Source organism: Somniosus microcephalus, unplaced genomic scaffold (assembly GCF_052327205.1).
Source record: "Somniosus microcephalus isolate GS21.2 unplaced genomic scaffold, FLI_Smic_1.0 unresolved_chr9, whole genome shotgun sequence".
Taxonomy (NCBI): Eukaryota; Metazoa; Chordata; class Chondrichthyes; order Squaliformes; family Somniosidae; genus Somniosus; species Somniosus microcephalus.
Window position 1 is genome coordinate 39029672 of NW_028225187.1, and position 15123 is coordinate 39044794.

Consider the following 15123-nt stretch of genomic DNA (forward strand, 5'->3'; position numbering starts at 1 on the left):
TTCAGTGTTTAATTCTATACAAAATTGAGAGGATAATTCTTCAGATATTTCAGTGTTGAATTCTATAGATAATTGAGAGGATAATTCCTCAGATGTTTCACTGTTTAAGTCTATACAGAATTGAGAGGATAATTCTTTGGATATTTCAGTGTTTATTTCTATAGATAATTGAGAGGATAATTCTTCAGATACTTCAGTGTTTAATTCTATAGATAATTGAGAGGATAATTCGTCAGATATTTCAGTGTTTAATTCTATAGATAATTGAGAGGTTAATTCCTCAGATATTTCAGTGTTTAATTCTATAGATATTGTGAGGATAATTCCTCAGATATTTCAGTGTTTAATTATATAGATGTTGTGAGGTTAATTCCTCAGATATTTCAGTGTTTAATTCTATAGATATTGAGATTTAATTCTTCAGATATTTCAGTGATTAATTCTATACAGAATTGAGAGGATAATTCTTCAGATATTTCAGTGTTTAATTCTTTAGATAATTGAGAGGATAATTCCTCATATATTTCAGTGTTTAATTCTATAGATAATTGAGAGGATATTTCTTCAGCTATTTCAGTGTTTAATTCTATAGATAATTGAGAGGATAATTCTTCAGATATTTCAGTGTTTAATTCTATAGATAATTGAGAGGATAAATCCTCAGATATTTCAGTGTTTAATTCTATAGATAATTGAGAGGATAATTCTTCAGATATTTCAGTGTTTAATTCTATAGATAATTGAGAGGATAATTCTTCAGATATTTCAGTGTTTAAGTCTATACAGAATTGAGAGGATAATTCTTCAGATATTTCAGTGTTTAATTCTATACAGAATTTAGAGGATAATTCCTCAGATATTTCAGTGTTTAATTCTATAGATAATTTAGAGGATATTTCTTCAGATATTTCAGTGTTTAAGTCTATACAGAATTGAGAGGATAATTCTTCAGATATTTCAGTGTTTAATTCTATACAGAATTGAGAGGATAATTCCTCAGATATTACAGTGTTTAATTCTATTGATATTGTGAGGATAATTCTTCAGATACTTCAGTGTATAATTCTATAGATAATTGAGAGGATAATTCTCCAGATATTTCAGTGTTTAATTCTATAGATATTGTGAGGATAATTCTTCAGATACTTCAGTGTATAATTCAATAGATAATTGAGAGGATAATTCTTCAGATATTTCAATGTTTAATTCTATAGATAATTGAGAGGATAATTCTTCAGATATTTCAGTGTTTAATTCTATAGATAATTGAGAGGATAATTCTTCAGATATATCAGTGTTTAATTCTATAGATAATTGAGGGGATAATTCTTCAGATATTTCAGTGTTTAATTCTATAGCTAATTGACAGGATAATTCTTCAGATACTTCAGTGTTTAATTCTATAGATAATTGAGAGGATAATTCTTCAGATATTTCAGTGTTTAAGTCTGTACAGAATTGAGAGGATAATTCTTTGGATATTTCAGTGTTTAATTCTATAGATAATTGAGAGGATAATTCTTCAGATACTTCAGTGTTTAATTCTATAGATAATTGAGAGGATAATTCCTCAGATATTTCAGTGCTTACTTCTACAGATAATTGAGAGGATAATTCCTCAGATATTTCAGTGTTTAATTCTATAGATAATTGAGAGGATAATTCTTCAGATATTTCAGTGTTTAATTCTATAGATAATTGAGAGGATACTTCGTCAGATATTTCAGTGTTTAATTCTATAGATAATTGAGAGGATACTTCCTCAGATATTTCAGTGTTTAATTCTATAGATATTGTGAGGATAATTCCTCAGATATTTTAGTGTTTAATTATATAGATATTGTGATATAATTCTTCAGATATTTCGGAGTTTAATTCTATAGATACTGTGAGGATAATTCTTCAGATATTTCAGTGTTTAATTTCATACAGAATTGAGAGGATAATTCTTCAGATATTTCAGTGTTTAATTCTATAGATAATTGAGAGGATACTTCCTCAGATATTTCAGTGTTTAATTCTATAGATATTGTAAGGATAATTCCTCAGATATTTCAGCGTTTAATTATATAGATATTTTGAGGTTAATTCCTCAGATATTTCAGTGTTTAATTCTATAGATATTGTGATATAATTCTTCAGATATTTCGGTGTTTAATTCTATAGATACTGTGAGGATAATTCTTCAGATATTTCAGTGTTTAATTCTATACAGAATTGAGAGGATAATTCTTCAAATATTTCAGTGTTTAATTCTATAGATTATTGAGAGGATAATTCCTCAGATATTTCAGTGTATAATTCTATAGATAATTGAAAGGATAATTCTTCAGATATTTCAGTGTTTAATTCTATACAGAATTGAGAGGATAATTCCTCACATATTTCAGTGTTTAATTCTATAGATAATTGAGAGGACAATTCTTCAGATATTTCAGTGTTTAAGTCTATACAGAATTGATAGGATAATTCTTTGGATATTTCAGTGTTTAATTCTATAGATAATTGAGAGGATAATTCCTCAGATATTTCAGTGTTTAATTCTATACATATTGTGAGGATAATTCTTCAGATAGTTCAGTGTTTAATTCTATAGATAATTGAGAGGATAATTCCTCAGATATTTCAGTGTTTAATTCTATAGATATTTGAGAGGATAAATCTTCAGATATTTCAGTGTTTAATTCTATAGATAATTGAGAGGATAATTCCTCAGATATTTCAGTGTTTAATTCTATACGAAATTGAGAGGTAAATTCTTTGTAGATTTCAGCATTAAATTCGATGAGTAACTGCGTGGATTATTCTTTGGATATTTCATTGTTTAATTCGATGGAAAATTGAAAGGATAATTCATTGGATATTTCAGTGTTTAATTATATAGTTAATCGCATAGATAATCCTTTGGATACTTCAGTGTTTAATTAGGTGCATAATTATGTGTATAATTCCTTGTATATTTCAGTGTTTAGTTCTGTAGATAATTGTGTTTAATTTTATAGATAATTGAGTGGATAATTATTTGGATATTCATGCCTAGAAATTCATTATAGCCACTTTTGGGGCGGTAAAGTCGGGCGGCCGCTAAAGTTTGCGCCCAGCGCAAGGTCGAGGCCACTTCACCGATATTCAGTAGCTTTGCCCTAAGAGTTTGCTCGAGTGCTAAAACTGGCGATGCACGACTCTCTTTCGGCACTAAGCCGGCAGTGCTGAGTGATACCACCGAGGCCGGGCACAGCGCAGGTGCGGTCATTTCTTGATTGACAGCAGACACCCTGGCGCCAGCCAGCTCTTAAGGGGGAAGGGTCGAGTTGGTCTGCTGCCACGCCCTGGACGCTGCAGCCCCCCAGCTAGTCCTGAACACTGCTGCTGGACCCAAATAGCGCCTGAAAGGATGGAAAAAGCCCGTGAACGAGCGCAGCGCTTCTCAGAGCATGATCTGAGGGTGCTGGTTGGCGCTCTGGAGAAGAGACGCCATATCTTGTTTCCGGACAATGGGAAGAAGCCGGCGGCCCGCGTCTACCGGAAAGCCTGGAGGCATGTCGCCACCAGGGTGACATCCAACAGTGAGGTCCCCAGGAGCTCTGTACAATGCCGCAAAAAGCTAAATGACCTCGCCAGGATTGTCAGGGTGAGTACCCTTTCCAGTGTCCTCCTCATCCTTGCATGTGCACCTCACATTATGGGCAAAGGGACCTGAAAGCCCTAATGGCAGCCCTCATGCAGCAGCTGTGGGACAGTCATGAACATCAATTGGACATTCTGCACTTAAAACACTGGCCAAGCTATTCGACCATGGGAGGCAGTGCACACAAGATCAGGGCTACACACTGGCCAGGCTATTCGATCATGGGAGGCAGTGCAAACAAGGTCTGGGCTACACACTGGCTAGGCTATTCGACCATGGGAGGCAGTGCACACAGGATCAGGGCTACACACTGGCCAGGCTATTCGACCATGGGAGGCAGTGCACACAAGATCAGGGCTACACACTGGCCAGGCTGTTCCACCATTGGAGGCAGTGCACACAAGATCAGGGCTACACACTGTACTTAGAGGCCGTCCTTTCTCTTGCAGGCCAAGCTGGCCAATAATAAGAGGAGCCGGACTGAGACCGGGGGAGGTGGACCCCAGATCCAGCAGCTCACCGAGCTGCAACAGCGCGTGGAGCGCATCATGGATGCCCGGGTGATTGGCCCCGTTGCATCTGGAGATGCCGACCCTGTTCTGGGCACCAATGGTAAGGACATCACCTTTTGGACCTCTCTCGTCCCACTTGCGTATCAGATCTACATCCTTCGCCACTGTCCGACCAATGCGCTGAATGCCACCACTCATGCATCCCTCGCTGATGCCCTCTCCTCACTCTAAACCTACTCTTGTGCCTTCCTGCTTTCAGATGGTGAGGAGGAGGTCCCTGAAGTTGCCAGTGACAGCCCCTCAGAAGAGGAGGAGGAGGAGAAAGAGGAAGGTGGCCCATCAGGGGAACCCTCAGCCACGGAAGCCATGGCAATGTAGGGGACACGTCTTCCCTGGACGGGAGCCTGGGGGAAGTGTCGGAGGGGAGTGTAGCTCCTGGGACCAGCGGCCTGCAGAAACGCAGGAGGGGGGTGGAAACTCAGCGGCCTTCTCCCCAGAGGGGGGAAGGGTCGGAGGGGAGTCCAATTGCTGGGCCCAGCGGCGTCCAGCAATGTAGGAAGGGTGGTGCAGCTCGGCGGCCTTCTCCCCAGAGGGAGAGTCCGGCCTCCAGTCCAGAGATGGTCACCGCCGAGGAGCTGCGCCTCCTCGAGGGCATGTCCGTGGACTCGAAGCGCCTGCACATGGAGCTCATGGGGGTAGTGGCATGGATGCTTGAGGCCATCGAGTCCCTGTCTCGGAGTGTTACCGAATTCGGGGCCTCACAGGCCACCAGTTTGGCAGAATCGGGGCAGATCAGGCTGCGAGTCGGGCGGAATTCGGGGCAGCTCAGGCAGCGACTGGCCAGGTGATCAGTGGTGCCGTGCAGTCACAGAACAGGGCAACACGGGCACTCACTGCTGCCGCACTCGCTGTGTCAGCCAGGCATCGCCAGGGCACCCGCCGCGCTGCAGCAGCACAGCGGCCTGTCCCTCGGCAGATTGCTGCGCATGCTGCAGTGCTGGCCCGGGCAAGTGCCAGTGTCTCAGGCGACCAGCGAGCGTCTGCCATCCGCCAGCTTGCCCCCATTCCTCCAGCCACCACTGCCACTCCCCCAGTGGAGCTGCCACGAGCTGCTGCAGCGACTGATGCTGCCCAGCCACAGCTGCAGCATTCACCAGCCAGCCCCTCGAGGGCCAGACCTCGTCTAGGCCGACCCCCAAGGGCATCTTAAATCATGACATGTGCCCCTCAGGAGCCTTCCCCCAGCCTTGCAGCAGCCACTGGCCTCACTTTGAGGAGGAGCAGCAGGGCGTGCATGGGCCGCCAAAGTTTGCAGAAGGCATCGCCCTCGTGGGCCACAAAGTAGAGGGTGTGGCCAAATGTTTTGTTTTTTGGAATGGGTGTTTTGTGAAAGCCGAGGATGAAGGCTATTTTTGTTTCCATCTTTTGTTAATCCTCCCCAGGCTGTGGGAGTGAGTCATGTGTGTGAGTGTTTTTTGGGGGTTTCGTCTGTTTTTGGTTTTCATGTGGGAAGGGCCCTGAGTTTGTACAATAAACCATTTTCTTTATTCAGATTGTCCATGTTTGATCTTTGAAGTGTTTGTTGCCTTAACCGGCTGAGGGCTTGCGGAGCGGCTGCAATCATGTTCTTTCATTGGCACAAGCCATTCCCTGACAGGGGGCCTGGAAGTGACGTTCACTAAGCCGCCGACGGGCGGCCCTTGGACCTTCAGCCTCCCTCCTGGGCTGGTACTCCTCCACCTCCTCCTCCTCCTCATGCTCCTCCTCCTCCTCCTCCTGAGGTGGTGGTCCAACGTGAGGTGGCAGTGCCTGAGTCCTGCGGATAGCCAGGTTGTGCAGCATGCAGCAAACGATGACGAATTGGGTGACTCACTCCTGCGAATACTGGAGGGCTCCACTGGAGCGATCCAGACAGCGGAACCGTTGCTTCAGGACGCCGATTGTTTGTTCGATGATGTTCCTGGTCGCTTGATGGCTCTCGTTGTATGCCTCTTCAGCAGGGGTCCTGGGCGCGCGGAGCAGGGTCATGAGCCAGGTACACAAAGGATAGCCTTTGTCCCCGATAAGCCATCCTCTTCGGTGAGGCTGTGCCTGGAACATGTCAGCCACAGTTGTCTGTCGCAGGATAAAGGCATCGTGGCTGCTGCCTGGAAAGCGGGCATTGACAGCTAGGATGCGCTGCCTGTGGTCACACACCAGCTGTACGTTGAGGGAATAGTAGCCCTTCCAGTTGCGCTAATCCTCGGCATGCTCCAGAGGTGCCCGCAAAGCCACATGCGTGTAGTCAATGGCTCCTGCACCATGGGGAAGCCCGCTATTCTTGCAAATCCCACTGCACGCTGCTGCTGCTTGTCCAGGGTCATGGGGAAGGAGATGAATTGACGTCTCCTTCTGAAAAGGGCATTGGTCACCTGGTGGATGCAGCAATGCACGGCGAACTGGGAGATGTTAGCGATGTCCCCAGCAGCGGATTGGAAGGAGCCGGTGGCATAGAAGTTGAGAGCCACTGTCACCTTCACTGCCACCGACAGAGACTTCCTGCGCCTCAGCTGTGGATGCAGATCTCTGTGAAGCAGCTGGCAGATCTCTGCAACCACCTCCCTTCTGAATTGCAGCCTCCTAACACACTGCGCGGCAGACATGTTGAGATAGGAGAACTGCTGGCGGTATACCCTGGGTCGGTAAGGCCTCCCTTGGCGACGCCTGTTGCCCCCTCTGCGTCTAGCCAGGGCTGCCACTCTCTCACAGCGTCTGTAAGCCCTTCCGACATAATGCTGGAACTCAGCGTTGGCACCCAATGCAGCCCCCATAATATGCTGGTAAGCACTGAGATCTCAATGAAGGCAAAGAGAATTGCAAAGCTCTGGCCTGAAGCCAAAAATACCTGTCCTAGTGTTGGGCCAAAGCAGTAAGCTCTCTTCCTTGGTCTCGCTCCAAAAATCCGTTGCACAAGAGTGAGTGCTGCTAAATGGCTGCCCTTTATTGTGCAGGGTAAGTGCCCTTTAATTTGCGCTCCCCGCGGCCCGCCTCGGCTGTGTACCGTTCCACTCAACAATCGTTAGGGCCGCCCGGCGCACAATGGGGCGGCGCGAGTGAAGTTCCGTTTCCGGGCGCACAAAGGGCGTTGCACGACGAAAGGACGTCATGATCTGCGCGCGCAGATGAGCACGCGCAATGACTTTGCGCCGGTGCTAAATGTCTACTGAAGTTGGGGCGAGGCGCAGATCGTGCTGCGCCCGGGTGCTAAGCGCCTGGCGCTCGAGATCTGCTCCTCCAAAGGCGCTAACAGCTGGCACAGCCAACTGCATTTCTAGGCCTCAGTGTTTAATTAAATGGAAAATTGTGTTGGTAATTCTTTGGATATTTCAATGTCTACTTTTATAGAGATTGTAAGGATAATTCTTTGGATATTTCAGTGTTCCATTATATAGATAATTGTGTGGATATCTTTTTTCGAAATTTCATTGTTTAATTCGATGGATAATTGAGAGGATAATTATTTGTAGTTTCAAAATTTAATTCGATGGATAATTGAAAGGATAATTCGTTGTATATTTCAAAGTTTAATTCGATGGATAATTGAGAGGATAATTCATTGTATATTTCAGTGTTTAACTTGATTGATAATTGAGAGGATAATTCTTTGGATATTTCAGTATTTAATTTGATTGATAATTGAGTGGATAATTGAACAAATAATTGAGATGATAATTCTTTGGATATTTCAGTGTTTAATTTGATTGATAATTGAGAGGATAATTCTTTGGATATTTCAGTATTTAATTTGATTGATAATTGAGTGGATAATTCAACAAAAAATTGAGAGGATAATTCTTTGGATATTTCAGTGTTTAATTTGATTGATAATTGAGAGGATAATTATTTGGATATTTCAGTATTTCATTTGATTGATAATTGAGCAGATAATTCTTTGGATATTTCAGGAGTTCTTTAACTAGATAATTGAGTGCATAACTGAGTTCGGAATTCTGTTGAAATTTGTTGAATAATTCAATAAATAATTATTTTGATAATTCTGTTGATAATTGTTTAGATAATTCTTTGGATATTTTTATATTTAATTCGTAGATAATAGTGTTGATGTTTTAGAGGACAATTCTTCGATTGTTTCAGTTCATTGTGTTTGGATAATTATTGTATAATTTATGGGTTAAATATATATATAATCCATGTGAATGAATTTCTCGAAATTGCAGATCCAATGAAAGTTCTGTCCATGTATCTGTTGTTCATTATCATAATATTGACTTTCATATTTCAAATTAATCTGTGTTAAATTAAACTCATGTCTTCATTCGGTCTGGTGCTGGGGTCTTGGGGGATGGAGGGAATTCTGCTTTGAATTATCGAGTTTTATCCACAGTTTGTATCATTGCTAAGTAAAGTCTCTGCGGTCAACAGCAGCAACATAATTGATATCAGACAGACAGCAGTGGGGAGCCTGCACCCAAACTATCTTCATTTCCTTCCCACATGTGAATGTAGAAGCTTTCTCCGCATCTATGTATGAAAATACGCCTATCCTCGTATCCGGTGCTTGCGCTTTCTGCCCAATATCTGCTCCTGGCTTCCTTCCAGAGGGCGCTGTTCATGAGCTCTGGCGGCTTCCTATCACGGATTAGGTCCACCTCTAACTATATCACAATGATTCAGCACTTTCAACAACTCATTACTTCTTTTTCACTTCTTTATCCTACAGCAAGCTCGATTTTGAAATGGAGGAAACAGGTGTTCGAATTGAACCTTCATCCTGCTAAGTCCCCATTGCAACTTAAACCCCTCCAATCCACATTTCTCCTTCGTGATGCGCAGTACCCATGGAACCGTCACCAGGCCGAGCCCCCATTGAAATTTCACACTGCCCAAACCCCACTACATCTTCCCGCTGCTCAAACCCAACTGCAACTGCTCCCTGCCCAAATCCCACTGCATCTTCCTCCTGCCCAAAACCCACTGCACCTCCCCCCTGCCCAAACACATATGCACCTTCCCCCTGCCCAAACACCACTTCACATTCACCCTGCCCAAACCCCACTGCACATTCACCCTGCCCAAAACCCAACGCATCTTCACCCTGCCCAATTCCCACTGCACCTTCCCCCTGCCCAAAACCCGATGCACATTCACCCTATTAAAACTCCACTGCACCTTCACCCTGCTCAAACACCACTGCACCTTCCCTCTGCCCAAACCCCACTGCACCTTCACCCTGCCCAATTCCCACTGCACCTTCCCCCTGCCCAAAACCCACTGCACCTTCCCCCTGCCCAAACACCACTGCACCTTCACCCTGCTCAAACACCACTGCACCTTCCCTCTGCCCAAACCCCACTGCACCTTCCCCTGTCCAAGCCCCACTGCGCCTTCCCCCTGCACAAACCCCACTGAACCTTCCCCCTGCCCAAACACATATGCACCTTCCCCCTGCTCAAACCCCACTGCACCTTCCCCCTGCTCAAAACCCACTGCACCTTCCCCCTGCTCAAACCCCACAACACCTTCCCCCTGCCCAAACCCCACCGCACCTTCCCACTGCCCAAATTCCACTGCACCTTCACCCTGCCCAAACCCCACTACACCTTACCCCTGCCCAAACCCCACTACACCTTCTCCCTGCTCAAACCCCAATGCAGCTTCACACTGCTCAAACCCCACTGCACCTTCTCCCTGCTCAAACACCATTGCACCTTCCCCCTGCCCAAACTGCACTGCAACCTCCCCATTCCCAAACCCCAATGCGCGTTCACCCTGCTCAAACCCCACTGCACCTTCCCCCTGCTCAAACCCCACTGCACCTTCCCACTGTCAAACCCCACTGCACCTTCCCCCTCCCCAAAGCCAAATGCACCTTCACCCTGCTCAAACCCCACTGCACCTTCTCCCTGCTCAAACTCCACTGCACCTACCCCCTGCCCAAACCCCACTGCACATTCCCCCTGCCCAAACCTCACTGCACCTTCCCCCTGCACAAACCCCACTGCACCTTCCCCCTGCCCAAACCTCACTGCACATTCCCCCTGCACAAACCCCACTGCACATTCCCTCTGCCCAAACCTCACTGCATATCCTCCCTGCACAAACCCCACTGCACATTCCCTCTGCCCAAACCTCACTGCACCTTCCCCTGCCCAAACCCCAGTGCACATTCTCCCTGCTCAAACACCACTGTATCTATCCCTGTCCAAACCCCACTGCACCTTCCCCCTGCCGAAAACCCACTGCATCCTCCCCTGCTCAATCCCCAGTGCACCTTCCCCCTGCCCAAACCCCACTGCACCTTCCCCGTGCCCAAACCCCACTACACCTTCCCCGTGCCCAGGTTCCATTGTACCTTCACCCCGCTTGGTTCCCATTACATAGAATAGAATGACGTACAATTCTAAATCATAAAAACCAGCCATTATGCCCAACAGATCTATGCCAGAGCTCCTGTTCCACGAGAGTCATCTCCCACCTTTCCTCATCTCACTCCACCAACATATCCTTCTATTAATATTTGCCTCCTCTACTTAACTAGCTGCCCCTTACATGCATCTATGCTAAGCGCCTCAGCCTCTATATGTCATAGAGTCATAGCGTCATAACGGCACAAAAGGAGGCCATTGGCCCTTCGACTCCATGCTGGCTCTCTGTAGAGCAATCCAGTCAGACTCATTCCCCCCAGGGGTTGTTTTATGAAGAAAGGTTGAGCAGGTTGTGCCAATACTCATTGGAGTTTAGAAGAATTAAAGGTGATCTTATTTTCACATATAAGATTCTGAGGGGGCTTTACTAGTTCGATGTACGGAGGATATTTCCCCGTGGCTGGAATCCAGATCTTGGGGGCATAGTTTCAGAATAAGGGGTCGCCCATTTAAAATGGAGATGAGGTGGAATTTCTTCTCTCAGCGGGTCGGGAAGCTATTGCATTCTCTACCTAAGACAGCTGTGGAGGCTGGATCATTGAACATATTCAAGATGGAGATAGACTGATTTTTGAAATATAGAGGAGTCAAGGGTAATGAGGAGCGGCCAGGAAAGTGGAGTTGAGGCCAAATCAGATCAGCAATGATCTTATTGAATGCATACGAGTTTCAAATTCTAACCCATTTTGCACTTTCTCCAGTGCTTCTGCATACTTGTACTAAGCAGATCATAACTGTGCACTGCACTCTAAGTGTGGTCTCTCCAATGTTCTATATAATTTTAACATACCTCCTCTGTTATTGCAACCCATTCCTCTAGAAAGAAACTCCGTTGCTTTGACTGCACGTTTTATGGCTTCCTTAACCTTCTTAGCTACTTTTAATAATTTGTGAATTTGTCCCCCTAAATCCGTTTTGTTCTCTCCCCCATTTGGACTCTTATTTTCCAAGTCTCATGAGGCCTCCTTATTCAACCTAACAAAATTCACCACCTCACATATATATTTATTGAAAATCATTTATCATTTACTCTCCTTGATTCCATTCTGTTAATATCTTCTTGATTTTTGTCGCAGACTTCCTCAGTGTTAACTTTACCCCATAATTTGTGGCGCCGGAGGAGCTGGTGCGGTGCCTGTCCTGGGCCAACGTTCGGCTCACGGTCGAAGCCATCGAATTGGTGAAAGCGGCACTGGGCCCCGACTCCACGAGGTGTATCGAGGCGGCTCAAGCATGTGGGGCGATTTCGTCCGAGCTTACCCCCGTTCGGATGGAATTCCTCATCGGCGTCCAGCCCCGAAACTCCCCTCAGGAACCGGCGCCTCACAACTTGAGCCATCTCGAGGAAATACCCCCCGTGCCTTTTCATTCTGCGCGGAGGGTTTTCCTGTACGGGCTGCTCCTGCACACTCTCCACTTTGTCATCTTCGTCTAGCGTCCGGACACGCCTTGGCGTGGCGTCTTGCCGACTGGCGGTGGCGGAGGTCCCCATTGGAGGGCTCTCTATGCGGGAGTCCTCCCTTGTTCCATCGGGGACTTGGCCTGGAGGGTGTTGCATGGAGCGGTCCCGTGCAATAAGGTTTTAAGTAGGTTCACAGACTCCCAGGCCACCTGCATTTTTTGCGGCCTGGAGGAGTCCGTGTTTCACGTTTATATGGCGTGTGAGAGGTTGCAGCCCCTCTTTCACTACTTGAAGGGGCTGCTCCTCGATTTTTGGTTGAACTTCAGTCCCATGCTCTTGATCTATGGTCACCCGGTGCGGAGGGGAGAAAACAGGTTGGAGGACCTCCTTGTGGGCCTGCTCCTCGGCCTGGCTAAAAGAGCCATCAATTGGCCCAGGCAGCGGGCGGTCGAGGGGGTCGTCAAGCCGGATTGCCTGCCTCTCTTCCGCGGCCATGTTCGTGCCCGGGTGGCCCTGGAGATGGAGCACGCAGTGTCCGCCAGTGCGCTTGAGTATTTCCGCGACCGGTGGATGCCGCGGGGACTGGACTGCATCTTCAACCCGGATAACCAAATTTTAATATGATTTGTTAAGTTTTAGTTGAACTTTTGCTTAAAGTCAATTTGTTTTTTTTTTTTGGTACGAACAAAAAGAGTACCCCATAATTTGGTGTAATCCGTAAATTTTGATGTTATACTTCTGATTCCCAAGTCCAAACCTCCACTATAAATTGTAACCAAAAGTGGCCCCTGTGGAACAACACTTCTCACCTTCCGCCAATCTGAGCAACTACCTTTAATCTTTACCCTCTGTTTTCTATTTAGCAGCCAGTTTGCTATCCATGCGGCTACTTGTCCACTGAGTCTACATGCTCGGATCTTAGTCACGAATCTACTAAGGCGGTGGAAGCTCTTTGAACGTCTATGTATACTACATTCACTAACTTACCCTTACCTACTCTCTCTGCTAGTTCGTCAAATAATGCTATCATGTTGGTCAAAGATGTCCTTCCCTTTTGAAATCCATGCCGACAAGTCTTTATTATTGACGTAATAAAGACTCACTGCACACTTTAATCGACTTGTAACAAAACATGGAGGTCTAGTTAGTAGCCTATAGCTTCTTGTTTCTAGACTGTCTCTGGCCAAGCTGGGCCCACGCCCTAGTATTTATACTCCTCGGGCGATGCCCTCAGCTGGCCGTTCAGTAGTACTTGCTGAGTTACTTCTTGTAGAAGTTGCAATTTATGACAATTATGTTTTCGGATTTTAGAGTTTTTTATATTTTATGTTTGAGCAAAGATTTCAATACCTTTCCTCGCACCGATTTTAAGCAAACTGGACGACAGAATTTGTTTTACATATAATAAATTTAAAAAAATTATATATATATATAGTGCCTCTGCTTTCTCTTCCTTAGCTTTGAGTATGAGTGGTAACTGTCTTTCCAGACCCCAGGTTTTATCCTCTCGTTAATTCATGTCTAGTTCATTAAAAATGTCGCTCCTGTCTATCTTAGAAGCTGTGGTTATCTTTCTGAATTCTTTGGCTAACTTCACGTGCACCATGTTTGTGACGCTGGTAAAAATGGCGGTAAAATAACTGTTCAATATTTCTCATTTCACTGCCTTTATTTTAGAGTTTATCTTGTTCATTCCTTAGTGGCTATATCCCTATGTTCCTATTCCTGTGTTTATAAAATACCTAACTATTTATTTTTATATTGGTTGCTAATTTAATTTCGTATTTTGTTTTGAGTTCCTAATTGTTTATATTAATTTAAGGACAGAAGAACATAAGAAATAAGATCAGGTGTAGGCCACACGGGCCCTCGAGCCTGCCCTGCCAATCAACAAATCATGGCTGATCATAGATCTCAACTCTACTTTCATGCCCGATCTCCATATCCCTTGATTCCGTAGAGTCCAAAAATCTATCTATCAGAGCCTTGAATATATTCAAAGTCTCAGCATTCACAGCCCACTGCGGCAGAGCTTTCCAAAGGTTAACAACCATCTGAGTGAAGAAATTCCTCCTTATCTCAAGATTCTATTGTAAGGGGAATAGATAGGCATTTCTGCGGCTGCAAACCAGACTCCAGGATGGTATGTTGCCTCCCTGGTGCAAGGGTCAATGATGTCTTGGAGTGGCTGCAGGGCATTCTGGGTGGGGTGGGTTGAGCAGCCAGTTGTTGTGGTGCATATTGGCCACAACGATATATGTTAAAACCTGGCATGATGTCCTAAAAGTTGAATACAGGGAGTTAGGAGGTAAATTAAAAAATAGGACCTCAAAGGTAGTAATCTCAAGATTGCCAACAGTGCCACGTGCTAGTCAGAGTAGAAATAGAAGGATATTTCAGATGAATCCGTGGCTAAAGGACTGGTGCAAGGGGGAGAGATTCAAATTCCTGGGACTTTGGAACGTGTTCTGGGGAGGTGGGACCAGTACAAACTGAACCGTTTGCAACTGGGCAGGACCGGGACCGACGTCCTTGGGGGAATATTTGCTACTGCTGTTGGGGAGGGTTTAAAGTAAAAGGGCAGGGTTGGGAACCAGTGCAGGGAGACAGAGGAAAGGGAAACAAGGAATGCACCAAAGGCAAAAGACAGGAAGGAGAAAAGCAAAAGTGGCAGTCAGAGAAATCAAGGGTTTATATCAAACATGGCCACAATAAATAATAATTTTAAAAGGACGAAGGCCTAGAAATTGGGTATAGCCCTGCTTGGGGCATTGGAATTGGCGCAGCGCAAAGTTTATAGCCAGATGCAACTTATCGCCACCTGGCGCGATATTGGGTTGCATCGCTCCTGAAGGTGATTGAAGCGCAAATTCAGGCATTACACAGGACACCTAAGGCGCTAAACTTCCGGCGCAACCCAAAATCGGAGCAGACGGGTGCAGCGCAGGTGCTCTCAATTGCCGATGACCACGAGACTTCCAGGCGCATGCCAGCTCTTAAAGGGGTGGGCCAGTCAGCTTCAGCATCCACACTCTGTGCCTTGCAGGCCTTAGAATCGGCGCAGGCCCTTCTCTGGTGATAAAAACTTGGACCAGATGGAGAAGGTGAGACAGAGAGCAGAGCGCTTCACCAATGAGGCTCTGGAGCAATTGGTGG